Raw genomic sequence first — 15,581 nt, 5'->3', positions numbered from 1 at the left:
CCTCACAACCACAAACAGCAGCCACGCACCTAGCACTGGCCTAGCAGGCACTGAGCCACCACTGACCTCACAACCACAAACAGCACCCACGCACCTAGCACTGGCCTAGCAGGCACTGAGCCACCACTGACCTCACAACCACAAACAGCACCCACGCACCTAGCACTGGCCTAGCAGGCACTGAGCCACCACTGACCTCAAAACCACCAACAGCAACCACGCACCCAGCAATGGCCTAGCAGGCACTGAGCCACCACTGACCTCACAACCACAAACAGCAGCCACACACCTAGCACTGGCCTAGCAGGCACTGAGCCACCACTGACCTCACAACCACAAACAGCAGCCACGCACCTAGCACTGGCCTAGCAGGCACTGAGCCACAAGTGACCTCACAATTGAAAACAGCAGCCACGCACCTAGCACTGGCCTAGCAGGCACTGAGCCACCACTGACCTCACAACCACAAACAGCAGCCACGCCCCTAGCACTGGCCTAGCAGGCACTGAGCCACCACTGACCTCACAACTGAAAACAGCAGCCACGCACCTAGCACTGGCCTAGCAGGCACTGAGCCACCACTGACCTCACAACCACAAACAGCAGCCACGCACCTAGCACTGGCCTAGCAGGCACTGAACCACCACTGACCTCACAACTGAAAACAGCAGCCACCCACCTAGCACTGGCCTAGCAGGCACTGAGCCACCACTGACCTCACAACTGAAAACAGCAGCCACGCACCTAGCACTGGCCTAGCAGGCACTGAGACACAGGTGACCTCACAATTGAAAACAGCAGCCACGCACCTAGCACTGGCCTAGCAGGCACTGAGCCACAAGTCACCTCACAATTGAAAACAGCAGCCACGCACCTAGCACTGGCCTAGCAGGCACTGAGCCACCACTGACCTCACAACCACAAACAGCAGCCACGCACCTAGCACTGGCCTAGCAGGCACTGAGCCACCACTGACCTCACAATTGAAAACAGCAGCCACGCACCTAGCACTGGCCTAGCAGGCACTGAGCCACCACTGACCTCACAATTGAAAAGAGCAGCCACGCACCTAGCACTGGCCTAGCAGGCACTGAGCCACCACTGACCTCACAACCACAAACAGCAGCCACGCACCTAGCACTGGCCTAGCAGGCACTGAGCCACCACTGACCTCACAACCACAAACAGCAGCCACGCACCTAGCACTGGCCTAGCAGGCACTGAGCCACCACTGACCTCACAACCACAAAGAGCACCCACGCACCTAGCACTGGCCTAGCAGGCACTGAGCCACCACTGACCTCACAATTGAAAACTGCAGCCACGCACCTAGCACTGGCCTAGCAGGCACTGAGCCACCACTGACCTCACAACCACAAACAGCAGCCACGCACCTAGCACTGGCCTAGCAGGCACTGAGCCACCACTGACCTCACAACCACAAAGAGCACCCACGCACCTAGCACTGGCCTAGCAGGCACTGAGCCACCACTGACCTCACAACCAGAAACAGCAGCCACGCACCTAGCACTGGCCTAGCAGGCACTGAGCCACCACTGACGTCACAACCACAAACAGCAGCCACGCACCTAGCACTGGCCTAGCAGGCACTGAGCCACCACTGACCTCACAGTTGAAAACAGCATCCACGCACCTAGCACTGGCCTAGCAGGCACTGAGCCACCACTGACCTCACAACCACAAACAGCACCCACGCACCTAGCACTGGCCTAGCAGGCACTGAGACACCACTGACCTCACAACCACAAACAGCAGCCACGCACCTAGCACTGGCCTAGCAGGCACTGAGCCACCACTGACGTCACAACCACAAACAGCAGCCACGCACATAGCACTGGCCTAGCAGGCACTGAGCCACCACTGACCTCACAGTTGAAAACAGCAGCCACGCACCTAGCACTGGCCTAGCAGGCACTGAGCCACCACTGACCTCACAACCACAAACAGCAGCCACGCACCTAGCACTGGCCTAGCAGGCACTGAGCCACCACTGACCTCACAACCACAAACAGCAGCCACGCACCTAGCACTGGCCTAGCAGGCACTGAGACACAAGTGACCTCACAATTGAAAACAGCAACCACGCACCTAGCACTGGCCTAGCAGGCACTGAGCCACCACTGACCTCACAACCACAAACAGCACCCACGCACCTAGCACTGGCCTAGCAGGCACTGAGCCACCACTGACCTCACAATTGAAAACAGCAGCCACGCACCTAGCACTGGCCTAGCAGGCACTGAGCCACCACTGACCTCACAACCACAAACAGCAGCCACGCACCTAGCACTGGCCTAGCAGGCACTGAGCCACCACTGACCTCACAACCACCAACAGCAGCCACGCACCTAGCACTGGCCAGCAGGCACTGAGCCACCACTGACCTCACAATTGAAAACAGCAGCCACGCACCTAGCACTGGCCTAGCAGGCACTGAGCCACCACTGACCTCACAACCACAAACAGCAGCCACGCACCTAGCACTGGCCTAGCAGGCACTGAGCCACCACTGACCTCACAATTGAAAACAGCAGCCACGCACCTAGCACTGGCCTAGCAGGCACTGAGACACAAGTGACCTCACAATTGAAAACAGCAGCCACGCACCTAGCACTGGCCTAGCAGGCACTGAGACACCACTGACCTCACAATTGAAAACAGCAGCCACGCACCTAGCACTGGCCTAGCAGGCACTGAGCCACCACTGACCTCACAACCACAACCAGCAGCCACGCACCTAGCACTGGCCTAGCAGGCACTGAGCCACCACTGACCTCACAACCACAAACAGCAGCCACGCACCTAGCACTGGCCTAGCAGGCACTGAGCCACCAATGACCTCACAATTGAAAACAGCAGCCACGCACCTAGCACTGGCCTAGCAGGCACTGAGCCACCACTGACCTCACAGCCACAAACAGCAGCCACGCACCTAGCACTGGCCTAGCAGGCACTGAGCCACCACTGACCTCACAACCACAAACAGCAGCCACGCACCTAGCACTGGCCTAGCAGGCACTGAGCCACCACTGACCTCACAACCACAAACAGCAGCCACGCACCTAGCACTGGCCTAGCAGGCACTGAGCCACCACTGACCTCACAACCACCAACAGCAGCCACGCACCTAGCACTGGCCAGCAGGCACTGAGCCACCACTGACCTCACAATTGAAAACAGCAGCCACGCACCTAGCACTGGCCTAGCAGGCACTGAGCCACCACTGACCTCACAACCACAAACAGCAGCCACGCACCTAGCACTGGCCTAGCAGGCACTGAGCCACCACTGACCTCACAATTGAAAACAGCAGCCACGCACCTAGCACTGGCCTAGCAGGCACTGAGACACAAGTGACCTCACAATTGAAAACAGCAGCCACGCACCTAGCACTGGCCTAGCAGGCACTGAGACACCACTGACCTCACAATTGAAAACAGCAGCCACGCACCTAGCACTGGCCTAGCAGGCACTGAGCCACCACTGACCTCACAACCACAACCAGCAGCCACGCACCTAGCACTGGCCTAGCAGGCACTGAGCCACCACTGACCTCACAACCACAAACAGCAGCCACGCACCTAGCACTGGCCTAGCAGGCACTGAGCCACCAATGACCTCACAATTGAAAACAGCAGCCACGCACCTAGCACTGGCCTAGCAGGCACTGAGCCACCACTGACCTCACAGCCACAAACAGCAGCCACGCACCTAGCACTGGCCTAGCAGGCACTGAGCCACCACTGACCTCACAACCACAAACAGCAGCCACGCACCTAGCACTGGCCTAGCAGGCACTGAGCCACCACTGACCTCACAACCACAAACAGCAGCCACCCACCTAGCACTGGCCTAGCAGGCACTGAGCCACCACTGACCTCACAATTGAAAACTGCAGCCACGCACCTAGCACTGGCCTAGCAGGCACTGAGCCACCACTGACCTCACAACCACAAACAGCAGCCACGCACCTAGCACTGGCCTAGCAGGCACTGAGCCACCACTGACCTCACAACCACAAACAGCACCCACGCACCTAGCACTGGCCTAGCAGGCACTGAGCCACCACTGACCTCACAACCACAAACAGCACCCACGCACCTAGCACTGGCCTAGCAGGCACTGAGCCACCACTGACCTCAAAACCACCAACAGCAACCACGCACCCAGCAATGGCCTAGCAGGCACTGAGCCACCACTGACCTCACAACCACAAACAGCAGCCACACACCTAGCACTGGCCTAGCAGGCACTGAGCCACCACTGACCTCACAACCACAAACAGCAGCCACGCACCTAGCACTGGCCTAGCAGGCACTGAGCCACAAGTGACCTCACAATTGAAAACAGCAGCCACGCACCTAGCACTGGCCTAGCAGGCACTGAGCCACCACTGACCTCACAACCACAAACAGCAGCCACGCACCTAGCACTGGCCTAGCAGGCACTGAGCCACCACTGACCTCACAACCACAAACAGCAGCCACGCACCTAGCACTGGCCTAGCAGGCACTGAGCCACCACTGACCTCACAACCACAAACAGCAGCCACGCACCTAGCACTGGCCTAGCAGGCACTGAACCACCACTGACCTCACAACTGAAAACAGCAGCCACCCACCTAGCACTGGCCTAGCAGGCACTGAGCCACCACTGACCTCACAACTGAAAACAGCAGCCACGCACCTAGCACTGGCCTAGCAGGCACTGAGACACAGGTGACCTCACAATTGAAAACAGCAGCCACGCACCTAGCACTGGCCTAGCAGGCACTGAGCCACAAGTCACCTCACAATTGAAAACAGCAGCCACGCACCTAGCACTGGCCTAGCAGGCACTGAGCCACCACTGACCTCACAACCACAAACAGCAGCCACGCACCTAGCACTGGCCTAGCAGGCACTGAGCCACCACTGACCTCACAATTGAAAACAGCAGCCACGCACCTAGCACTGGCCTAGCAGGCACTGAGCCACCACTGACCTCACAATTGAAAAGAGCAGCCACGCACCTAGCACTGGCCTAGCAGGCACTGAGCCACCACTGACCTCACAACCACAAACAGCAGCCACGCACCTAGCACTGGCCTAGCAGGCACTGAGCCACCACTGACCTCACAACCACAAACAGCAGCCACGCACCTAGCACTGGCCTAGCAGGCACTGAGCCACCACTGACCTCACAACCACAAAGAGCACCCACGCACCTAGCACTGGCCTAGCAGGCACTGAGCCACCACTGACCTCACAATTGAAAACTGCAGCCACGCACCTAGCACTGGCCTAGCAGGCACTGAGCCACCACTGACCTCACAACCACAAACAGCAGCCACGCACCTAGCACTGGCCTAGCAGGCACTGAGCCACCACTGACCTCACAACCACAAAGAGCACCCACGCACCTAGCACTGGCCTAGCAGGCACTGAGCCACCACTGACCTCACAACCAGAAACAGCAGCCACGCACCTAGCACTGGCCTAGCAGGCACTGAGCCACCAATGACGTCACAACCACAAACAGCAGCCACGCACCTAGCACTGGCCTAGCAGGCACTGAGCCACCACTGACCTCACAGTTGAAAACAGCATCCACGCACCTAGCACTGGCCTAGCAGGCACTGAGCCACCACTGACCTCACAACCACAAACAGCACCCACGCACCTAGCACTGGCCTAGCAGGCACTGAGACACCACTGACCTCACAACCACAAACAGCAGCCACGCACCTAGCACTGGCCTAGCAGGCACTGAGCCACCACTGACGTCACAACCACAAACAGCAGCCACGCACATAGCACTGGCCTAGCAGGCACTGAGCCACCACTGACCTCACAGTTGAAAACAGCAGCCACGCACCTAGCACTGGCCTAGCAGGCACTGAGCCACCACTGACCTCACAACCACAAACAGCAGCCACGCACCTAGCACTGGCCTAGCAGGCACTGAGCCACCACTGACCTCACAACCACAAACAGCAGCCACGCACCTAGCACTGGCCTAGCAGGCACTGAGACACAAGTGACCTCACAATTGAAAACAGCAACCACGCACCTAGCACTGGCCTAGCAGGCACTGAGCCACCACTGACCTCACAACCACAAACAGCACCCACGCACCTAGCACTGGCCTAGCAGGCACTGAGCCACCACTGACCTCACAATTGAAAACAGCAGCCACGCACCTAGCACTGGCCTAGCAGGCACTGAGCCACCACTGACCTCACAACCACAAACAGCAGCCACGCACCTAGCACTGGCCTAGCAGGCACTGAGCCACCACTGACCTCACAACCACCAACAGCAGCCACGCACCTAGCACTGGCCAGCAGGCACTGAGCCACCACTGACCTCACAATTGAAAACAGCAGCCACGCACCTAGCACTGGCCTAGCAGGCACTGAGCCACCACTGACCTCACAACCACAAACAGCAGCCACGCACCTAGCACTGGCCTAGCAGGCACTGAGCCACCACTGACCTCACAATTGAAAACAGCAGCCACGCACCTAGCACTGGCCTAGCAGGCACTGAGACACAAGTGACCTCACAATTGAAAACAGCAGCCACGCACCTAGCACTGGCCTAGCAGGCACTGAGACACCACTGACCTCACAATTGAAAACAGCAGCCACGCACCTAGCACTGGCCTAGCAGGCACTGAGCCACCACTGACCTCACAACCACAACCAGCAGCCACGCACCTAGCACTGGCCTAGCAGGCACTGAGCCACCACTGACCTCACAACAACAAACAGCAGCCACGCACCTAGCACTGGCCTAGCAGGCACTGAGACACAAGTGACCTCACAATTGAAAACAGCAGCCACGCACCTAGCACTGGCCTAGCAGGCACTGAGCCACCACTGACCTCACAGCCACAAACAGCAGCCACGCACCTAGCACTGGCCTAGCAGGCACTGAGCCACCACTGACCTCACAACCACAAACAGCAGCCACGCACCTAGCACTGGCCTAGCAGGCACTGAGCCACCACTGACCTCACAACCACAAACAGCAGCCACGCACCTAGCACTGGCCTAGCAGGCACTGAGCCACCACTGACCTCACAACCACCAACAGCAGCCACGCACCTAGCACTGGCCAGCAGGCACTGAGCCACCACTGACCTCACAATTGAAAACAGCAGCCACGCACCTAGCACTGGCCTAGCAGGCACTGAGCCACCACTGACCTCACAACCACAAACAGCAGCCACGCACCTAGCACTGGCCTAGCAGGCACTGAGCCACCACTGACCTCACAATTGAAAACAGCAGCCACGCACCTAGCACTGGCCTAGCAGGCACTGAGACACAAGTGACCTCACAATTGAAAACAGCAGCCACGCACCTAGCACTGGCCTAGCAGGCACTGAGACACCACTGACCTCACAATTGAAAACAGCAGCCACGCACCTAGCACTGGCCTAGCAGGCACTGAGCCACCACTGACCTCACAACCACAACCAGCAGCCACGCACCTAGCACTGGCCTAGCAGGCACTGAGCCACCACTGACCTCACAACCACAAACAGCAGCCACGCACCTAGCACTGGCCTAGCAGGCACTGAGCCACCAATGACCTCACAATTGAAAACAGCAGCCACGCACCTAGCACTGGCCTAGCAGGCACTGAGCCACCACTGACCTCACAGCCACAAACAGCAGCCACGCACCTAGCACTGGCCTAGCAGGCACTGAGCCACCACTGACCTCACAACCACAAACAGCAGCCACGCACCTAGCACTGGCCTAGCAGGCACTGAGCCACCACTGACCTCACAACCACCAACAGCACCCACGCACCTAGCACTGGCCTAGCAGGCACTGAGCCACCACTGACCTCACAACCACAAACAGCAGCCACCCACCTAGCACTGGCCTAGCAGGCACTGAGCCACCACTGACCTCACAATTGAAAACAGCAGCCACGCACCTAGCACTGGCCTAGCAGGCACTGAGCCACCACTGACCTCACAACCACAAACAGCAGCCACGCACCTAGCACTGGCCTAGCAGGCACTGAGACACCACTGACCTCACAACCACCAACAGCAGCCACGCACCTAGCACTGGCCTAGCAGGCACTGAGCCACCACTGACCTCACAACCACAAACAGCACCCACGCACCTAGCACTGGCCTAGCAGGCACTGAGCCACCACTGACCTCACAACCACAAACAGCAGCCACGCACCTAGCACTGGCCTAGCAGGCACTGAGCCACCACTGACCTCACAACCACAAACAGCAGCCACGCACATAGCACTGGCCTAGCAGGCACTGAGCCACCACTGACCTCACAGTTGAAAACAGCATCCACGCACCTAGCACTGGCCTAGCAGGCACTGAGCCACCACTGACCTCACAACCACAAACAGCAACCACGCACCTAGCACTGGCCTAGCAGGCAGTGAGACACCACTGACCTCACAGCCACAAACAGCAGCCACGCACCTAGCACTGGCCTAGCAGGCACTGATCCACAAGTGACCTCGCAATTGAAAAGAGCAGCCACGCACCTAGCACTGGCCTAGCAGGCACTGAGCCACCACTGACCTCACAGCCACAAACAGCAGCCACGCACCTAGCACTGGCCTAGCAGGCACTGAGCCACCACTGACCTCACAACCACAAACAGCAGCCACGCACCTAGCACTGGCCTAGCAGGCACTGAGCCACCACTGACCTCACAACCACAAACAGCACCCACGCACCTAGCACTGGCCTAGCAGGCACTGAGCCACCACTGACCTCACAATTGAAAACAGCAACCACGCACCTAGCACTGGCCTAGCAGGCACTGAGTCACAAGTGACCTCACAATTGAAAACAGCAACCACGCACCTAGCACTGGCCTAGCAGGCACTGAGCCACCACTGACCTCACAACCACAAACAGCAGCCACCCACCTAGCACTGGCCTAGCAGGCACTGAGCCACCACTGACCTCACAACCACCAACAGCAACCACGCACCCAGCACTGGCCTAGCAGGCACTGAGCCACCACTGACCTCACAATTGAAAACAGCAGCCACGCACCTAGCACTGGCCTAGCAGGCACTGAGCCACCACTGACCTCACAACCACAAACAGCACCCACGCACCTAGCACTGGCCTAGCAGGCACTGAGCCACCACTGACCTCACAACCACAAACAGCACCCACGCACCTAGCACTGGCCTAGCAGGCACTGAGACACAAGTGACCTCACAACCACAAACAGCACCCACGCACCTAGCACTGGCCTAGCAGGCACTGAGACACAGGTGACCTCACAATTGAAAACAGCAGCCACGCACCTAGCACTGGCCTAGCAGGCACTGAGACACAAGTGACCTCGCAATTGAAAAGAGCAGCCACGCATCTAGCACTGGCCTAGCAGGCACTGAGACACCACTGACCTCACAACCACCAACAGCAGCCACGCACCTAGCACTGGCCTAGCAGGCACTGAGCCACCACTGACCTCACAACTGAAAACAGCAGCCACCCACCTAGCACTGGCCTAGCAGGCACTGAGCCACCACTGACCTCACAACTGAAAACAGCAGCCACGCACCTAGCACTGGCCTAGCAGGCACTGAGACACAGGTGACCTCACAATTGAAAACAGCAGCCACGCACCTAGCACTGGCCTAGCAGGCACTGAGCCACAAGTGACCTCACAATTGAAAACAGCAGCCACGCACCTAGCACTGGCCTAGCAGGCACTGAACCACCACTGACCTCACAACTGAAAACAGCAGCCACCCACGTAGCACTGGCCTAGCAGGCACTGAGCCACCACTGACCTCACAACCACAAACAGCAGCCACGCACCTAGCACTGGCCTAGCAGGCACTGAGCCACCACTGACCTCACAATTGAAAACAGCAGCCACGCACCTAGCACTGGCCTAGCAGGCACTGAGCCACCACTGACCTCACAATTGAAAAGAGCAGCCACGCACCTAGCACTGGCCTAGCAGGCACTGAGCCACCACTGACCTCACAACCACAACCAGCAGCCACGCACCTAGCACTGGCCTAGCAGGCACTGAGCCACCACTGACCTCACAACCACAAACAGCAGCCACGCACCTAGCACTGGCCTAGCAGGCACTGAGCCACCACTGACCTCACAACCACAAAGAGCACCCACGCACCTAGCACTGGCCTAGCAGGCACTGAGCCACCACTGACCTCACAATTGAAAACTGCAGCCACGCACCTAGCACTGGCCTAGCAGGCACTGAGCCACCACTGACCTCACAACCACAAACAGCAGCCACCCACCTAGCACTGGCCTAGCAGGCACTGAGCCACCACTGACCTCACAACCACAAAGAGCACCCACGCACCTAGCACTGGCCTAGCAGGCACTGAGCCACCACTGACCTCACAACCACAAACAGCACCCACGCACCTAGCACTGGCCTAGCAGGCACTGAGCCACCACTGACGTCACAACCACAAACAGCAGCCACGCACCTAGCACTGGCCTAGCAGGCACTGAGCCACCACTGACCTCACAACCACAAACAGCAGCCACGCACCTAGCACTGGCCTAGCAGGCACTGAGCCACCACTGACCTCACAATTGAAAACAGCAGCCACGCACCTAGCACTGGCCTAGCAGGCACTGAGCCACAAGTGACCTCACAATTGAAAACAGCAGCCACGCACCTACCACTGGCCTAGCAGGCACTGAGCCACCACTGACCTCACAACCACAAACAGCAGCCACGCACCTAGCACTGGCCTAGCAGGCACTGAGCCACCACTGACCTCACAACCACAACCAGCAGCCACGCACCTAGCACTGGCCTAGCAGGCACTGAGCCACCACTGACCTCACAACCACAAACAGCAGCCACGCACCTAGCACTGGCCTAGCAGGCACTGAGCCACCAATGACCTCACAATTGAAAACAGCAGCCACGCACCTAGCACTGGCCTAGCAGGCACTGAGCCACCACTGACCTCACAGCCACAAACAGCACCCACGCACCTAGCACTGGCCTATCAGGCACGGAGCCACCACTGACCTCACAACCACCAACAGCAGCCACCCACCTAGCACTGGCCTAGCAGGCACTGAGCCACCACTGACCTCACAACCACAAACAGCAGCCACGCACCTAGCACTGGCCTAGCAGGCACTGAGCCACCACTGACCTCACAACCACAAACAGCAGCCACGCACCTAGCACTGGCCTAGCAGGCACTGAGACACCACTGACCTCACAACCACCAACAGCAGCCACGCACCTAGCACTGGCCTAGCAGGCACTGAGCCACCACTGACCTCACAACCACAAACAGCAGCCACGCACCTAGCACTGGCCTAGCAGGCACTGAGCCACCACTGACCTCACAACCACAAACAGCAGCCACGCACCTAGCACTGGCCTAGCAGGCACTGAGCCACCACTGACCTCACAACCACAAACAGCAGCCACGCACATAGCACTGGCCTAGCAGGCACTGAGCCACCACTGACCTCACAGTTGAAAACAGCATCCACGCACCTAGCACTGGCCTAGCAGGCACTGAGCCACCACTGACCTCACAACCACAAACAGCAACCACGCACCTAGCACTGGCCTAGCAGGCAGTGAGACACCACTGACCTCACAGCCACAAACAGCAGCCACGCACCTAGCACTGGCCTAGCAGGCACTGATCCACAAGTGACCTCGCAATTGAAAAGAGCAGCCACGCACCTAGCACTGGCCTAGCAGGCACTGAGCCACCACTGACCTCACAGCCACAAACAGCAGCCACGCACCTAGCACTGGCCTAGCAGGCACTGAGCCACCACTGACCTCACAACCACAAACAGCAGCCACGCACCTAGCACTGGCCTAGCAGGCACTGAGCCACCACTGACCTCACAACCACAAACAGCACCCACGCACCTAGCACTGGCCTAGCAGGCACTGAGCCACCACTGACCTCACAATTGAAAACAGCAACCACGCACCTAGCACTGGCCTAGCAGGCACTGAGTCACAAGTGACCTCACAATTGAAAACAGCAACCACGCACCTAGCACTGGCCTAGCAGGCACTGAGCCACCACTGACCTCACAACCACAAACAGCAGCCACCCACCTAGCACTGGCCTAGCAGGCACTGAGCCACCACTGACCTCACAACCACCAACAGCAACCACGCACCCAGCACTGGCCTAGCAGGCACTGAGCCACCACTGACCTCACAATTGAAAACAGCAGCCACGCACCTAGCACTGGCCTAGCAGGCACTGAGCCACCACTGACCTCACAACCACAAACAGCACCCACGCACCTAGCACTGGCCTAGCAGGCACTGAGCCACCACTGACCTCACAACCACAAACAGCACCCACGCACCTAGCACTGGCCTAGCAGGCACTGAGACACAAGTGACCTCACAACCACAAACAGCACCCACGCACCTAGCACTGGCCTAGCAGGCACTGAGACACAGGTGACCTCACAATTGAAAACAGCAGCCACGCACCTAGCACTGGCCTAGCAGGCACTGAGACACAAGTGACCTCGCAATTGAAAAGAGCAGCCACGCATCTAGCACTGGCCTAGCAGGCACTGAGACACCACTGACCTCACAACCACCAACAGCACCCACGCACCTAGCACTGGCCTAGCAGGCACTGAGCCACCACTGACCTCACAACCACAAACAGCAGCCACGCACCTAGCACTGGCCTAGCAGGCACTGAGCCACCACTGACGTCACAACCACAAACAGCAGCCACGCACATAGCACTGGCCTAGCAGGCACTGAGCCACCACTGACCTCACAGTTGAAAACAGCATCCACGCACCTAGCACTGGCCTAGCAGGCACTGAGCCACCACTGACCTCACAACCACAAACAGCAACCACGCATCTAGCACTGGCCTAGCAGGCAGTGAGACACCACTGACCTCACAGCCACAAACAGCAGCCACGCACCTAGCACTGGCCTAGCAGGCACTGATCCACAAGTGACCTCGCAATTGAAAAGAGCAGCCACGCACCTAGCACTGGCCTAGCAGGCACTGAGCCACCACTGACCTCACAACCACAAACAGCAGCCACGCACCTAGCACTGGCCTAGCAGGCACTGAGCCACCACTGACCTCACAACCACAAACAGCAGCCACGCACCTAGCACTGGCCTAGCAGGCACTGAGCCACCACTGACCTCACAATTGAAAACAGCAGCCACGCACCTAGCACTGGCCTAGCAGGCACTGAGACACAAGTGACCTCACAATTGAAAACAGCAACCACGCACCTAGCACTGGCCTAGCAGGCACTGAGCCACCACTGACCTCACAACCACAAACAGCAGCCACCCACCTAGCACTGGCCTAGCAGGCACTGAGCCACCACTGACCTCACAACCACCAACAGCAACCACGCACCTAGCACTGGCCTAGCAGGCACTGAGCCACCACTGACCTCACAATTGAAAACAGCAGCCACGCACCTAGCACTGGCCTAGCAGGCACTGAGACACAAGTGACCTCACAATTGAAAACAGCACCCACGCACCTAGCACTGGCCTAGCAGGCACTGAGCCACCACTGACCTCACAACCACAAACAGCACCCACGCACCTAGCACTGGCCTAGCAGGCACTGAGACACAAGTGACCTCACAACCACAAACAGCACCCACGCACCTAGCACTGGCCTAGCAGGCACTGAGACACAGGTGACCTCACAATTGAAAACAGCAGCCACGCACCTAGCACTGGCCTAGCAGGCACTGAGACACAAGTGACCTCGCAATTGAAAAGAGCAGCCACGCATCTAGCACTGGCCTAGCAGGCACTGAGACACCACTGACCTCACAACCACCAACAGCACCCACGCACCTAGCACTGGCCTAGCAGGCACTGAGCCACCACTGACCTCACAACCACAAACAGCAGCCACGCACCTAGAACTGGCCTAGCAGGCACTGAGCCACCACTGACCTCACAACCACAAACAGCAGCCACGCACCTAGCACTGGCCTAGCAGGCACTGAGCCACCACTGACCTCACAGCCACAAACAGCAGCCACGCACCTAGCACTGGCCTAGCAGGCACTGAGACACAAGTGACCTCACAATTGAAAACAGCAGCCACGCACCTAGCACTGGCCTAGCAGGCACTGAGCCACCACTGACCTCACAACCACAAACAGCAGCCACGCACCTAGCACTGGCCTAGCAGGCACTGAGACACAAGTGACCTCACAACCACAAACAGCAGCCACGCACCTAGCACTGGCCTAGCAGGCACTGAGACACAAGTGACCTCACAATTGAAAACAGCAACCACGCACCTAGCACTGGCCTAGCAGGCACTGAGCCACCACTGACCTCACAACCACAAACAGCAGCCACCCACCTAGCACTGGCCTAGCAGGCACTGAGCCACCACTGACCTCACAACCACCAACAGCAACCACGCACCTAGCACTGGCCTAGCAGGCACTGAGCCACCACTGACCTCACAATTGAAAACAGCAGCCACACACCTAGCACTGGCCTAGCAGGCACTGAGCCACCACTGACCTCACAACCACAAACAGCACCCACGCACCTAGCACTGGCCTAGCAGGCACTGAGACACAAGTGACCTCACAACCACAAACAGCACCCACGCACCTAGCACTGGCCTAGCAGGCACTGAGACACAGGTGACCTCACAATTGAAAACAGCAGCCACGCACCTAGCACTGGCCTAGCAGGCACTGAGACACAAGTGACCTCGCAATTGAAAAGAGCAGCCACGCATCTAGCACTGGCCTAGCAGGCACTGAGCCACCACTGACCTCACAACCACAAACAGCACCCACGCACCTAGCACTGGCCTAGCAGGCACTTAGACACAAGTGACCTCACAACCACAAACAGCACCCACGCACCTAGCACTGGCCTAGCAAGCACTGAGCCACCACTGACCTCACAATTGAAAACAGCAGCCACGCACCTAGCACTGGCCTAGCAGGCACTGAGCCACCACTGACCTCACAATTGAAAACAGCAGCCACGCACCTAGCACTGGCCTAGCAGGCACTGAGCCACCACTGACCTCACAACCACAACCAGCACCCACGCACCTAGCACTGGCCTAGCAGGCACTGAGGCACAAGTGACCTCGCAATTGAAAAGAGCAGCCACGCACCTAGCACTGGCCTAGCAGGCACTGAGCCACCACTGACCTCACAACCACAAACAGCAGCCACGCACCTAGCACTGGCCTAGCAGGCACTGAGCCACCACTGACCTCACAACCACAACCAGCAGCCACGCACCTAGCACTGGCCTAGCAGGCACTGAGCCACCACTGACCTCACAATTGAAAACAGCAGCCACGCACCTAGCACTGGCCTAGCAGGCACTGAGCCACCACTGACCTCACAACCACAAACAGCAGCCACGCACCTAGCACTGGCCTAGCAGGCACTGAGCCACCACTGACCTCACAACCACAAACAGCACCCACGCACCTAGCACTGGCCTAGCAGGCACTGAGCCACCACTGACCTCACAACCACAAACAGCAGCCACGCACCTAGCACTGGCCTAGCAGGCA

This window comes from Apteryx mantelli, chromosome 11, assembly GCF_036417845.1.
Source record: "Apteryx mantelli isolate bAptMan1 chromosome 11, bAptMan1.hap1, whole genome shotgun sequence".
Taxonomy (NCBI): domain Eukaryota; kingdom Metazoa; phylum Chordata; class Aves; order Apterygiformes; family Apterygidae; genus Apteryx; species Apteryx mantelli.
Note: the sequence above shows the minus strand (reverse complement) of the source record.